This window comes from Dendrobates tinctorius, unplaced genomic scaffold (assembly GCF_039654945.1).
Source record: "Dendrobates tinctorius isolate UK_male_01 unplaced genomic scaffold, ASM3965494v1 ptg000010l, whole genome shotgun sequence".
NCBI lineage: Eukaryota > Metazoa > Chordata > Amphibia > Anura > Dendrobatidae > Dendrobates > Dendrobates tinctorius.
In genome coordinates this window covers 17040888-17056362 of record NW_027361678.1, presented here as the reverse complement: position 1 = coordinate 17056362, position 15475 = coordinate 17040888, and the positions used below count along the sequence as shown (strand labels likewise).

Genomic DNA, 15475 nt, shown 5'->3' with positions numbered 1-15475 from the left:
TACCGTGCGTATAACAGGACGTTACCCCGATAACGTTTGTATAGCGGGACGTTACCCCGATACCGTTTGTATATCGGGACGTTACCCCGATACCGTGTGTATATCGGGACGTTACCCCGATACCGTGTGTATATCGGGACGTTACCCCGATACCGTGTGTATAACGGGACGTTACCCCGATACCGTGTGTATAACGGGACGTTACCCCGATACCGTGTGTATAACGGGACGTTACCCCGATACCGTGTGTATATCGGGACGTTACCCCGATACCGTGTGTATAACGGGACGTTACCCCGATACCGTGTGTATAACGGGACGTTACCCCGATACCGTGTGTATATCGGGACGTTACCCCGATACCGTGTGTATATCGGGACGTTACCCCGATACCGTGTGTATATCGGGACGTTACCCCGATACCGTGTGTATAAGGGGACGTTACCCCGATACCGTGTGTATAAGGGGACGTTACCCCGATACTGTGTGTATAACAGGACGTTACACCGATACCGTGTGTATATTGGGACGTTACCCCGATCTGGTCTGCTGCTCCTTATGCAAAAGCAGAATAGTGACTGCAACTCTGGAGGATAAGACATGAAGCAACAGCAGAAAAGCAACTATAGCTCTGGAGGTGAGAGAGAGAGACCGTTATTGCTGTCAGTGCTTTGAAACATAATTGTGCACGCAACTTCTCAGAGCAGGTAAAAAAAAAAAAAACAGACTGTTACCATGGCGACACAGTCTGCACTGGAGCTGCAGACACAAAATGATAAGATTTTAACTAGAATATGATACAAAGTTTCTTGGTTTCCACCTGTGATGATGAGAGCGGAGGGGCCACATGGACAGGCGCAGAAGACGGTGACGTCCTGCTCCAATAAACCGCTGATGTAACTGCGACTCCGGAGCCAGGAAGACGCAGCGGAGTCCAGGAGCGGAGGACACTTTATGAGTGCGTCTAGGGGCGAATGATAAAATTTGACAACAGAACCAAGTCACGGCGCTGCGACAGCGCAATGGTCAGTTACCTGCTGCGACATTGCCAGACGTTAGGGGAAAGAACTGCAGAAATACCGGACACCGATCCATCTGCTGAGCTAGCCTGTATCTAATCCTCTCCTGTGTGATACTGTCTGCTGAGCCGTGTATCTAATACTATCCTGTGTGATACTGTCTGCTGATACGTGTATCTAATCCTCTCCTGTGTGATACTGTCTGCAGAGCGTGTATCTAGTCCTATCTTGTGTGATACTGACTGCTGAGCCGTGTATCTAATACTATCCTGTGTGATACTGTCTGCTGAGCCGTGTATCTAATCCTCTCCTGTGTGATACTGTCTGCAGAGCGTGTATCTAATCCTATCCTGTGATACTGACTGCTGAGCCGTGTATCTAATACTATCCTGTGTGATACTGTCTGCTGAGCTGTGTATCTAAGCCCACCATGTGTGATACTGACTGCTGAGCTGTGTATCTAATCCTCTCCTGTGTGACACTGTCGGCTGAGCCGTGTATCTAATCCTATCCTGTGTGACACTGTCGGCTGAGCCATGTATCTAATCCTATCCTGTGTGATACTGTCTGCTGAGCCATGTATCTAATCCTATCCTGTGTGATACTGTCTGCTGAGCCGTGTATCTAATCCTATCCTGTGTGATACTGTCTGCTGAGCCGTGTATCTAAGCCCACCGTGTGTGATACTGACTGCTGAGCCGCGTATCTAATGCTATCCTGTGTGATACTGTCTGCTGAGCCATGTATCTAAGCCCACCGTGTGTGATACACCCTTGCTGTGAGGCGTCTGGCGTCTGTACGCTCCTGGGCTTATCGCGCTATCGGAATGCTTTTAGTGGGGCATTAGTGCGGGGGTCCGGGACGCTCCCGTGGACCCCGCGCGGCCGCCGTCTGGGGCTCATTGATTTCACATCAGATAGGAGGCTGCTATTGACGAGGTGAAGAGAAAGACGCTTTGTGTTCTGCAGTCACCGCCACGTTCCTCCGCCGCCGCCTCGGATATTACAGCTGTGCAGAATTTGCATTTACATTTCCAAATGGATGTTCTTCGTGTCGGTCTAGATCCGGCGTCACCTCGGCGGTCACCAGAGCCCGGGATTTACAGGAGAAATCTGCAGCCAGCGAAGGGAACGCAGAACATAATGGACACGAAGATACAAATAGGACCGTCAGCTCCTGGGACAAGGCGCCATCATTGCCATTACCGGGAACGTAGATTTATGAAAACATTTATTTTATGGTTTCAGCAAACAAAAAGTCAAAGTATTACTGCAAAGAATCTGGGTTTAAAATCTGCTGCCGTTTTATGTTCACAGCTCTGGTGCAGAATGATGTATCTCTATGGTTACAGACTAAACAACCACTCCTCTTCTACTGCCTCTGTTTACCCAGGAAATGACTGAGAATCTATCCAACATGTAGCAGCTATAATAGGAGGGCACATGTGTCACAGTGCCAGAGGTGGGGCGGCCTGTGCCCGCAGCTGCAGTGGCGGTGCACGAGCCCTTGCATCGGGGCGGTGATGTCATGATAAGAGGCATAACAGCAATGTATAAGACATCAAAGGCATCTCACCTCCTGCAGACACCCATTTCATACCAGCCTTAAGACAGACCCCATTACCCTGACCCCCTCTGCCTCATCGTGACCCCCAAACTCTCCAATACAAGTCACCTGCAGGGCTTTATAGGGTTAATAATGTCTGTGGGGGAGGATGGGACCAGCAGAGAAGAAGATGATTATTTTTAGTGTAGAAGAAATAAAGGGAAGTAACCAGAAGTATTGTGAGAAGGGAGTGTGTGGGGATGGGAGATGGGGTCACCGGACAGTGGATGACCCTGAGCAGGACCGTATGAGCCGAGGACACAGCACGTGATAATCGGACAACCCCCCACAGTAATATTCATGCCACTGATTCGAATGTGTGCCTGACTATGGCAGTGCGGGTCGCACATCCCATCTACATAAACGTGTTTGTAACCCAATTCTGGTGATCATGGGTGTCTTGGTATTCGCACCTCCAGTGATCATACATCTACCCCTGACCTGTGGATGTGTAACACATGAAAAACCCCTTTAATGAATAAGTAAATAATGCTTGGAAGTGTCAGCGAATCACACGGTTCCAGAATAAAGTAAATATTGTTTTTTTTTATAGAATCTTCACGTAATGAAACATTGTATCCAGTATCAACCAGTCCCAAGGACTGCAACAGGAACAAGCAGCTGTCCCCAACAGAGCGATAAATACAGGGATCCCAGTAGTCGGTGCTCTTACCACAGTGACAGCGTCAAGAACTCATCTACAGCTCAGCTGCGCACATAACACGTCCAGAGAGCAGCGAGAGCTCGTGGGCTCCCATCCAAGTAAGTGACAATTCTGGATACGTCAACCCTAACCCTGCAAGCAATAACAATATTCTGTCTGCAGCCACCAATAGGGGGGAGCTCCCTGTATACATCGATACTTGATAAGATCCTGTCTGCAGTCACTACTAGGGGGAGCTCCCTGTATACATCGATACTTGATAAGATTCTGTCTGCAGTCACTACTAGGGGGAGCTCCCTGTATACATCGATACTTGATAAGATCCTGTCTGCAATCACCACTAGGGTGAGCTCCCTATATACAGAAATACATGATAAGATTTTGTCTGCAGCCACCACTAGGGGGAGCTCCCAGTATACAGAGATACATGAAAAGATCCTGTCTGCAGCCACCACTAGGGGGAGCTCCCTGTATACAGAGATACATGATAAGATTCTGTCTGCAGCCACCACTAGGGGGAGCTCCCTGTATACAGAGATACATGAGATTCTGTCTGCAGCCACCACTAAGAGGAGCTCCCTGTATACAGATACATGATAAGATCCTGTCTGCAGTCACCACTAGGGGGAGCTCCCTATATACATTGATACATGATAAGATCCTGTCTGCAACCACCACTAGGGGAAGCTCTGTGTATACAAAGATACATGATAATATCCTGTCTGCAGTTACCACTAGGGGAAGCTCCCTGTATACAGAGATACATGATAAGATTCTGTCTGCAGCCACCACTAGGGGGAGCTCCTTGTATACGGAGATACATGATAAGATTCTGTCTGCAGCCACCACTAGGGGGAGCTCCCAGTATACAGATATATGATAAGATCCTGTCTGCAATCACCACTAGGGGGAGCTCCCTATATACAGAAATACATAAGATTCTTCCTGCAGTCACCACTAGGGGGAGCTCCCTGCACATCTAGGTGCCTTTCTTGTCAGTTGCAGTCAGTAGTCATTTTTTGTGTGGCTGTGAGTGATTGTAGGAAGGTCAGAGATTTTGTTATGGGGGCAAATAGATCGTTTGGGGGAGGTAGGTAGAATATATGGAGAACTGAGGAGAATGTATTAGTGGGGACCTAGAGACTACATTATCGGGGGGTGGTGCAGTGAGTACGTGGTGTTGGCTGTGTGCGGCTGCTCTCATTTCCTCCCTGTTTTCCAGCTTCTTTCTGTACGTTTCATCGTCTCTCGCCTCCGGCGTTTCTGCAGGGAGTCTCTTTGTTTGGTCGGCATTAACGGTTTGTTCTTCTTACTGCGGCGGCTGAGGATAAATTATTGGTAAATAATTCAGGAGCCTGAAGGAGCGCACTAAACTGACAATATTATCCCTGTCGCTCCATGTCACCCAGGGATGACATCGGAAATCTGCAGCTCATTACACGACGTGGCCAGATATCCCAGTACAGGTGACGCCGGTCCAGTATCACTAACCACAGCTGCTGCAGGCGACACTGGCCCCGATAACCCGCTGGGCCCCTGGGGAGTGGTGTACGTTATACATAGTAATTGCTGCCCCAGACCCGCCTTAATAATAAAAAACTATCTGGACATTCAAAAATGTGATTACTGGGATCTGATAGTCACTGATTTAACAGTAATTCTGGATTATCAGATTCTAGATGAACAGACGTCTCCTTAAGCCCCCGTTACACACTGCGATATCGCTAGCAATGTCGCTGTGAAGTCACCGATTTTGTTACGTTATAGCGATATTGCTAGCGATATCGCTGCATGTGATACTTACCTCCGACCGGCTCCCCGCTGGTTATCGCTGATCGCGCGAGAATGTCCTGGGCCATTCCTCGTCAGTCACTTCCTGCTGGGGCTTCCTGCTGTGACGACGAGGGACGCGTGGAGCCGGGCGGGAGGACGCAGGATCGCCGCGTCTGACAGGTAAGTAGCGATCCCCGACCACCGCTATGTCGCTGGTGAGATCTGCCTGTGTGGCAGCTCACTAGCGACCACCTAGCGATGCACCAGTGATCCTGACCGCGTCATATCGCTGGTCGGGATCGCTGGTGCATCGCTAGGTGTAACGGTACCCTTACACAGACAAGTGTCTGCTACATTGTATCTACTCTGGTGAAAGGATCAATATGGCCAGGAGGGGGAGCCGGTGAGCGGAGGCTGCTGTGCACATGCCTTATCAGGCTGATAATGAGATTATGAGTCAGTAATGACCAGGAGGCTGTGACTCAGGACCACATGCAGAATAACCACCAAAAATAGCCCAATCTGGGGTAAAGTCCGGTGTCAGCCTCCTGCAGCCGCCTAGAGCCGTCACGTAGTCACTTACATCAGAAGGGATCATCCTGGCTTTACCAGTAAGAGGATAATTTCTAATACAACGTCAAGTTTGGCCCGTCCTTCATCACTATTACCTATCGTCTACAAACGTCGTTTCTGCTCCGTGTGAACAATATGACGATTTATCCACAAAACTGTCACTTTGTGTCTACTGTTATTTAGATTTAATAATTTCTAGGATAAAAGAAATAAAGCAGAAGCACGAAGAAACGGAGGGAAAACATTTATTATGATATAATGGTTATTAATTTAGAGTTATTTTCTAGTCATAGATTGTGAGCTCTTGTGGTCGGGATCCTCACTCAGATTGTAAGCTCTCGGGGGTTGGGATCCTTACTCGCCATGGATTGTGAGATCTTGTGGTCGAGGTCCTCACTCCACATAGATTGTGAGCTCTTGTGGTCGGGGTTCTCACTCGTCATTGATTGTGAGCTCTTGTGGTCAGGGTCCTCACTCGTCATTGATTGTGAGCTTGTTGTCGGGGTTCTCACTCGTCATTGATTGTGAGCTCTTGTGGTCAGAGTCCTCACTCGTCATTGATTGTGAGCTCTTGTGGTCGGGGTACTCACTCATCTTTTATTGTGAGCTCTTGTGGTCGGGGTCCTCACTCGTCATTGATTGTGAGCTCTTGTGGTCGGGGTTCTCACTCGTCATTGATTGTGAGCTCTTGTGGTTGGGGCCCTCACTCGTCATTGATTGTGAGCTCATGGTCAGGGTCCTCACTTGTCTTTGATTGTGAGCTCTTGTGGTCGGGGTTCTCACTCATCTTTTATTGTGAGCTCTTGTGGTCGGGGTCCTCACTCGTCATTGATTGTGAGCTCATGGTCGGGGCCCTCACTTGTCATTGTGAGCTCTTGTGGTAGGGGTCCTCACTCATCATTGATTGTGAGCTCTTGTGGTCGGGGTCCTCACTCATCATTGATTGTGAGCTCTTGTGGTCAGGGTCCTCACTCATCATTGATTGTGAGCTTTTGTAGTCGGGGTCCTCACTCGTCATTGATTGTCAGCTCGTGGTCGGGGCCCTCACATGTCATTGATTGTGAGCTCTTGTGGTCGGGGTCCTCACTCATCATTGATTGTGAGCTCTTTTGGTCGGGGTCCTCACTCGTCAATGATTGTGAGCTCTTATGGTCAGGGTCCTCACATGTCATTGATTGTGAGCTCTTGTGGTAGGTGTCCTCACTCATCATTGATTGTGAGCTCTTGTGGTCGGGGTCCTCACTCATCATTGATTGTGAGCTCTTGTGGTCTGGGTCCTCACTCATCATTGATTGTGAGCTTTTGTGGTCGGGGTCCTCACTCATCATTGATTGGGAGCTCTTGTGGTCAGGGTCATCAATTCACATTGATTGTGAGCTCTTGTGGTCAGGGTCATCACTTCACATTGATTGTGAGCTCTTGTGGTCGGGGTCCTCACTCATCATTGATTGTGAGCTCTTGTGGTCGGGGTCCTCACTCATCATTGTGAGCTCTTGTGGTCGGGGTCCTCACTCATCATTGATTGTGAGCTCTTGTGGTCGGGGTCCTCACTCATCATTGATTGTGAGCTCTTGTGGTCGGGGTCCTCACTCGTCTTGTAATTACTGAATTATGTGTCGCTCTGTAATTTCTGTTGTGTCCATGTCTCTGCTGAATAGTAAAGTGCTGTGGAATATGTTGGATCTATTAGGAATGAAATTATTATTTTGTAACGTTTCTCCATTTATTTTCTTTGTGTTGAGAATTCGTCTCATTCACAAAACTCATTTTCCAATATCCTATTAGAAAATGTTGGTCACTTGAGACCTTGATCATTTAGTAGAGAAGTAGAGCAGCTACACAGAGGTCTCGCTCCCTGGAGGACCTGTCGCGTCCATACTTTACACCAACCGCCCATGGGTTATAATTATAATCAGATCTGTGTAATGCTGCATCTCTCCTGTGGGGGCGCTGCAGGGGAGCTCACTGATTACAGCTGACGAGCCGAGGCTGTAGTCCTCCAGGGAGGCGTCTCGCCAGGTCGTTGTATCGGGCCATGTCTTATATCCACGGTTATTAATAATTGACGGTGTCTGTGTGAGGATGGCGCGGCCGACTGTTTATATAATGGATATAATGTAGACGGACGATTGATCATAGAGACCTCACACTCATTCACGAAGTCTCATAGATTATTTATAGGCAGCTCGGCCTCAGTCCGGACTCTGTATCTCCGGTGGATATAATATCTAATGTTATGGGAGGTAATGAGGCTGCGTACGATTGTATCAAAGCAGCGACACGTCACAGAGGAGAAACCCACTGAGCAGCAGAGTTATGACTTTAATAAAGTGGACACGTCTCCGGCACAGGGAGCAGGAGGGGCGCGTATGGGATCAAGTGATATTATGGAGCCCGCAATGCACTGGAGAGGCACGACATTACTGAGGAAGGAGGCACCGGGTGACATCACTGAGGAAGGAGGCATAAGATGACACACAGATCTACATCTCTGGACCAGATATCACCTCCCTACTAACCAAAATCCCACAATGTCTGTCTGCTATTTCATCCTTCATCTCCGCTAGATTTCTAAAACTTAATATGGACAAAACAGAATTCATCATCTTTCCCCCATCTCACGTGACCCCCCCCTAACGGACCTATCCATTAAAGTAAATGGCTGCTCACTCTCCCCAGTCCCACAAGCCGGCTGCCTCGGGGTAATCCTCGACACTGATCTCTCTTTCAAACCGCATATCCAAGTCCTTTCCACTTCCTGCCAACTTCAACTCAAAAATATTTCACGGATTCGTACATTCCTCGACCAAGAATCTACAAAAACCCTAGCCCATGACCTCATCATCTCCTGCCTTAACTACTGCAACCTCCTGCTCTGTGGCCTCCCCTCTAACACTCTCGCACCCCTCCAATCTATCTTAAACTTTGCTGCCCGACTAATCCACCTGTTCCCCCGCTATTTCCTGGCCTCTTCTCTCTGCCAATCCCTTCAATGGATCCCTATAAGGCCGGAGTCACACTAGCGTTGAATACGGACGAGTGCTATGCGATAAAATATCACATAGCACTCAGACCACTGTTAGTCTATGGGGCAGCTCACATCACGTTTTTTTTTCCTCGGGCATATTCTACATGCGAGAGAAATAGCAGCATGCTATCATTGTACACGCATGTCGGCCAAGTCTCGCCAATGCAAGTCTATTGGTGCCAGAAAAAATTGGACACCACACGGACCATCCATGTAGCTTGCGACAAATTTGCACACATTTTCCTCATAGCAGCCCATGGAGCCATTAAATTCAATGGGGAAAATCAGTGAGAAATGCAAAGCCATACGGATGCCATATGGATACACAGGTGCGAGAAAATCGCATCATTGCATTGCAAACGCACTTCACACGGATGACCATACGGAGAACATTTGTGCGACTCTCGACCGAGAGAATCGGACCGATTTTCCATACGTTAAGTATGACTCTGGCCTTACCCAGAGACTCCAGTTAAAAACCCTAACCATGACATACAAAGCCATCCACAACCTGTGTCCTCCATACATCTGTGACCTCGTGTCCCGGTACTTACCTGCATGCAACCTCTGATCCTCACAAGATCTCCTTCTCTACTCCCCTCATCTCTTCTTCCCACAATAGAATACAAGCTTTCTTCCGCGCATCCCCTCTACCCCAACATATCAGACTCTCGCAAACTGTGGAAACCTTCAAAAAGAACCTGAAGACCTACCTCTTCCGACAAGCCTACAACCAGCAGTAACCACCAATCCACCAAACCGCTGCACGACCAGCTCTACCCTCGCCTACTGTATCTTCACCCATCCCGTGTAGACTGAGTCCTCGTGGGCAGGGTCCTCTCCTCCTGTACCAGTTGTGACTAGTATTATTCAAGATTATTGTACTTGTTTTTATTATGTACACCCCTCCTCACAGGTAAAGCGCCATGGAATAAATGGCGCTATAATAATAATAATATTATTAAGAGGCCAGAGGCACCGGGTGACATCACCGAGGAAGGAGGCACCAGGTGACCATCAACGAGGAAGGAGGCACCGGGTGACCATCAATGAGGAAAGAAGACACGGTGACATCAACGAAAAAAGGCATTGGGTGAAATCACTGAGGAAGGAGGCACTGGGTGACATCACTGAGACATAAAAGTAATGAGGCACCAGGTAATGCCTAATGACTGGCTCATACAGCTTTATAACATAACCCGTACATTGTTTATTAGAACGATGGCCGGACTGTACATGAGAAGCTACTTATTGTCCCCCCTATTTCCTTACAGACTGCAGCTTGGAGCCGACTCCTCGCTCCTCCTGTATCTGGTGATCTATGTGTTACTTTGTATTGTCTTTATTGTCTGTACATGTCACTCTTAATTGTACAGCACTGCAGAATATGCTGGCACTATAAAAAATAAATTAAATAAATTATAATTAGGTGATATCACTGAGGAAGGAAGCACAAGAGGCATGAGCCACCAGGTGACATCCCGAAGAAAGAGGCAATAGAACACGATGGTATAATGTGTAAAAACAATAACTACATCATGTGAACCAACCACAATAATAATTTGGTGACTCGTACATGTCAATAAATAAACTAGGTGAAGACTAAAGCTTACAATGATTATTTACTCTACAACGAACAGAAAACTTTTGGAAACTGCAAAAATTAGAAAAATACTTCACCCCAAAAAAAAACCCCTGTCATATTTTACAAATTCCAGTAAAAAAAAAAAAATGTATGCGGTGAGAAGTATGAGGCTGCAGAACCGGCAGAGTAATCACCCATCGTACACCGAGGAGCCAACGCCTGTGGATAAGGCTCGGCTCCGTCAGACCCGACATTCACAGCAATATTATGTTTTATTGTAAAGCACCACAGAATAAATGGCACTATAATAATGAATAATGATAAATAGTACATTATATATAGTTTTGTGATATTTGGTAATATATAATATCGCGTCATACATTATATCTGGAGATTATTGTATTATTCTGATGTATGCATGACATGATATAAATAAGAATACTATTATATTATTCTATTACATAAATGATATTTTTATATTATTGCTTCATATGACATTATATATTAATACTTTATTTTACATTATATTTATTACAATAGGCCATTATATGATACATTTTCTATCTGCATTTCGTGACAGCAGCAGACCCCGATAAGGTAAATATATGTAAGAATATGTGATTCTTCAGATTTTGTATTAGTCTGCCTGATGAAGAGAACTGAGTAGTCTGGAAAGCTTGCAATTTGTTACCATCTTTTCAGTCAGCCATTAAAAAGTATCAACCACTGAGGACTCTCTATTTTTATATGTAACCCCGTAATCCTCAATCTCTCGGTCCTTTATATCTACCATATGATGAGTACACCCTGTGGCCGATTTCCATCAGATCCCTTGAGCAGTTGCGCAGGTTGCACTTCTGTTTCTTGGCTTCTGCCTCCATTCTCCCCGATTTCCCCCCATATTTTGCCTCCATTCCCCCCCCCCCCCCCCCGGTTTCCCCCCATATTTTACCTCCATTCTCCCCCCGGTTTCCTCCCATATTTTGCCTCCATTCTCCCCCCGGTTTCACCCCATATTTTACCTCCATTCTCCCCCCGGTTTCCTCCCATATTTTGCCTCCATTCTCCCCCCGGTTTCCTCCCATATTTTGCCTCCATTCTCCCCCCGGTTTCACTCCATATTTTACCTCCATTCTCCCCCCGGTTTCCCCCCATATTTTACCTCCATTCTCCCCCCGGTTTCATCCCATATTTTACCTCCATCCTCCCCTCGGTTTCCCCCCATATTTTACCTCCATTCTCCCCCGGTTTCCTCCCATATTTTACCTCCATTCTCCCCCCGGTTTCCTCCCATATTTTACCTCCATTCTCCCCCCGGTTTCCTCCCATATTTTACCTCCATTCTCCCCCCGGTTTCCTCCCATATTTTACCTCCATTCTCCCCCCGGTTTCACCCCATATTTTACCTCCATCCTCCCCCCGGTTTCCCCCCATATTTTACCTCCATTCTCCCCCCGGTTTCCCCCCATATTTTGCCTCTGGTGCCTATGACTTGTAGGTACAGATCAGGCCTTATGTTGCCTCCATGAGACAAGTTAATATTTTCTGCATCTGCGGACACATTTAGGAATTTGCTCAGTGGAGAAAGTCTCCTGCGGATTTCATTGCGCTGTGGATCCGTCGCACGTTTCAATCGTTGCATTAATGGGAATTTGGCAAACATCTCATCTACAATTCTGCTACTATATTACATGGCGGATTTTCTGTCTGGAAAACCTAAATGGAAAATCCACGACTTAACCCTGGTGCACATATCCTGACCGTCCTTACAGAGAGAAACAATCAGGGCATGGGCCCAATCTGTCTACGTAGGGAATAAACTAACACAATGCTTTGTTTACCGTACATTTATATAGCTGAAGGGTTTAATTGTTTTTGTAAATATTTACATTTATTTATTTTTGTAAATGAGACTTTTTCTTTGTCACAGTTCAGTTACTTTGTCTCAGTTCTACCACTGACTTGTAGCAGAGCTGTAACATTAGTGATGGAGCATCAGCCACTTGCAGGCACTGGATCCAGTTAATGTGACACCGCAGATTCTGTATGGGACTGGATCTTATAGTATACAGCCCTAGTAATGCCCCTTATATATCCTGCTCCGGCAGAATGGGGAGGATGATAAAACACAAACATATTTGTATTATTGCTATTCTTGTTGTATTTTCTCTTATTGTTGCACATGACATAATAATTGCTTCTCCCTGTCTCAGCCAGGAAACATTCCCATTACCCTCCACATTTTCCTGCAGCTAAAACAATAATGCAAGTTCTAAATTCTTACAATTTCGAGAATAAATTTGCCGCTTTCTCCCTTCCTGCCGCCACAGAGCTGACGTATTATATTAAAGCGGGCATGTAAAGTTACAGCCGCTGCCTGCCATTATATTCTCCATTTATAATGTGCAATTTGTCCAGGTTTATAGAGGAAATAAATCCTGCTTCCCCTGAGCTGGGAGAGAGGAGTTGGCTGTGCAGAGAGCCTGGCTTCATGGCTCCGCACTAACAATGGCTGCACAGTTCTTAGAGATAGAGGTCAGTAATGAACTGAATGCGAATCAACTCTGCACAAACTGCTCAGTCAGGGGGGGACCGGGATGGAAGGGGTGCAGGTCTGGGGGTCACCCAGTGGTGCCATGTAGCATGCCATCAGGCGGAGGGGCAGAGGCCATATGACCAGAGGCATCCATCAAGGCACAAGGTGATGGTCACTTCTAGATGAAGCCCTCCTGACACAAGTCATCAGGCCCCCAAAAATTTCCAGGGAGCGGCTGTGTCAGTAAGTCAGCTGCACTTGATATAGGATGATCCTTTCAGACGTCAGTCTCCATCTCCGCCGCTTGTCACAGACTCATCCTGTCTACGGGGAGCACAGCCGGATTTCATGGTTACAGTTCATCACTATATCCCTACATAATTCACAGGTATTCATGGACTACAACCCCTATTATCCACAACAGGAGCAAAAATGAGAAGTCAAAGCCAAGAGAAAGCCAGGACTGCTCAGATTTTAGCCAATTCCTCCCTCATCTGCTGCCGCCTCCAGCAGGATTCACTGACCCTATATCCCCAATCTCCAGGAATGCGATGTGCTGCGTCTGCCTGCCACAGTCTGGGTGACCTGACAACCCCTTCTTGCCCCCTCACCTGTGTGATCAGCCTCAGGAATCCAGGCTTAGAGCAGATAATATGGATTAAGTGTTTGCCTGGAGATGGAGGCTGCTCCTGCCCTGAGCCTCATAACCCATAATAGCCTCATCTAGTCAATTTGTACCACTTAACTATAATGGAAGAATTGCCTTCAACCCCATCAGTTAATGAGCCTGCTGTCACCGAGTATAAAGACCCATATGCTGCTCCATTCTGGAGAGGCGCCATGCCCAAATCCTGCCACAGCTCGGACAGGGGGCAGTCCTGGCACCACAGGGTCCTGCACGGTGGCACCACAGGTTCCTGCACGGTGGCACCATCACTGGTGGGCAGGTGAGGACTTAGTCACTGCACTATATGAGCAGGAGTTCACCCTGTTATATGGGATCTGGTCACATCCCATAAACCTGACTTGTCAGCACCGAGTGACACACACAGCCAGGAGCAGACAGCACAGGGTTAATGGGGGGAGCAGCCACACAGTGGACCCACAGAACCAGGATCCAGGGTGGGCTCTGGGGTCTCAGCCCACTCCATCATACTGGACATAAGTCCCCGGTAGTTATTACAGAGCATGGTGCCCTCTTTTTTGGGGGGCAATCAGGGGTAGCGCCCCCAGCGCTGCTCTGAGGTGACAGTGACCCTCTGATCAAAAATAACTGAACCCTTCCTGCAATAATAATCGATTTCCCACTAGTGCAGGAATGAGACTGGAGATTTCCTGATCCCCCACCTGATGCCAAATAACTCATCCCCGTCACCATTCCCTGCAGATCTGATCCTTCCCTGAATAACTGATCCACCCAGATCCTTCTCCAGAGACTTGTTCCCATGTAGCGTCTTTCCCCCAGATCTCATACATGTTGTTCCTACATGATATATAATCTATGGATCATATACGATCGATCTCAGATGAATATTCACCCCCGCACTGATCGCCCACAGACCCTCGATGACAGGTATACAGGTCTATACGCAAAACACGCGAGTTCCACGGACTGTGCTGTTCCCACCGATCAGATCGCAGACAATTCATCTCCTGCATCCAACAGAAAGCCCCAGACCCCCAGGGGAAGACCCCCATGTATCTGCTCTATAGCCCAATAACACCTGGGATCAGTCACTGGTTACCTATGGATGCTGTCAGCCTGGGAGAGAAGCTGCCTGGAGATGAGGGCGACCGACCGACAGCTCTACTCAGTGGCCCCTATAGACGGGGGCGCAGCTGCCCGGCGCCTCTTACCTGGGAGGGTCTCGCTCTCCTCTCCGACTTCTCATCCTGAAGCCCCTCTGGATCTTTCCTTTCAGCATCCAAAATATTCTAGAATCCAATGAAACTTTGGGTTTGGGTTCCCGCAGCCGCTCAGGGGCTCAATCCAATCTCGCGGGGCTGATGGCCGGGCCGGCGGCGGGGGGTGAGTGGCCGGTGCCCCGCGGACTCCTGCAGCCTCCCCCGGGGGTCTCCGGCGCGATCCGAGCCCCCTCAGGAGAGTGAAGCATCTTCCACCTTGCGCCTGGTGTCCGAGTAGCACATCCCGGGGTCCTGGCTCCTCGGAGGGGTCACTGCTCCCCAGCGTCACAGTAATCCCACGGGAAGTGTCGGTGCGGCCGTGCAGAGCTCCGCACAGGGGATGTGAGCGCAGCAGCCGCCTGTCCTCACTGCTCAGTGTGAGCGCAGCCCAGCGCTGCCTCCCGCTCCTGACCCTGCCTCCCGCTCCTGACCCTGCCTCCTGCTCCCAGCACTGCAGACATTAAAAGATCCTGGGAGGAGCCATGCAAATGAGCTCAGGCGATGTGTTATTGGGGTCCTGCCTGGCCCCTCAGTGCTGCCTCCCTGCCTGAGGCTGCACATGGCAGCAGCTCCGTCCCTAGCCGGCCAGGCTCTTGTTCCCTGCGCCCCACCAGCTCCTCCTCTCTCCTCCTCCAGACATCACCCACATTTTTAGGCAGCAGACTCTCAGACAGCAGCAGACTGAGCCACAAGTCCGACAGCCACCTCTGCTGATTAACCCATCGCATGCTAGTCCTGCACCAGTGGGGTAGGAAGAGGCTTAACCCCTTCCCATCTGTATGAAGAT

At 48.4% G+C, this 15475-nt stretch overlaps 1 protein-coding gene across 2 annotated transcripts in view; it reads right to left on the bottom strand.

Annotated features, from left to right (window-relative positions):
• FLRT2 (fibronectin leucine rich transmembrane protein 2) overlaps positions 1-15212 on the bottom strand; it is a 50191-nt gene extending 34979 nt beyond the window's left edge. The window contains exon 1 of one of the 2 annotated variants that reach the window (XM_073587729.1): positions 14641-15212. The gene's annotated coding sequence lies outside the window, so the exon portion shown is untranslated. Of the gene's footprint in view, positions 1-13394; positions 14553-14640 lie in introns of those variants that run through there. The other variant, XM_073587738.1, reaches the window with a different exon arrangement.
• Positions 15213-15475: the final 263 nt, after the last annotated feature.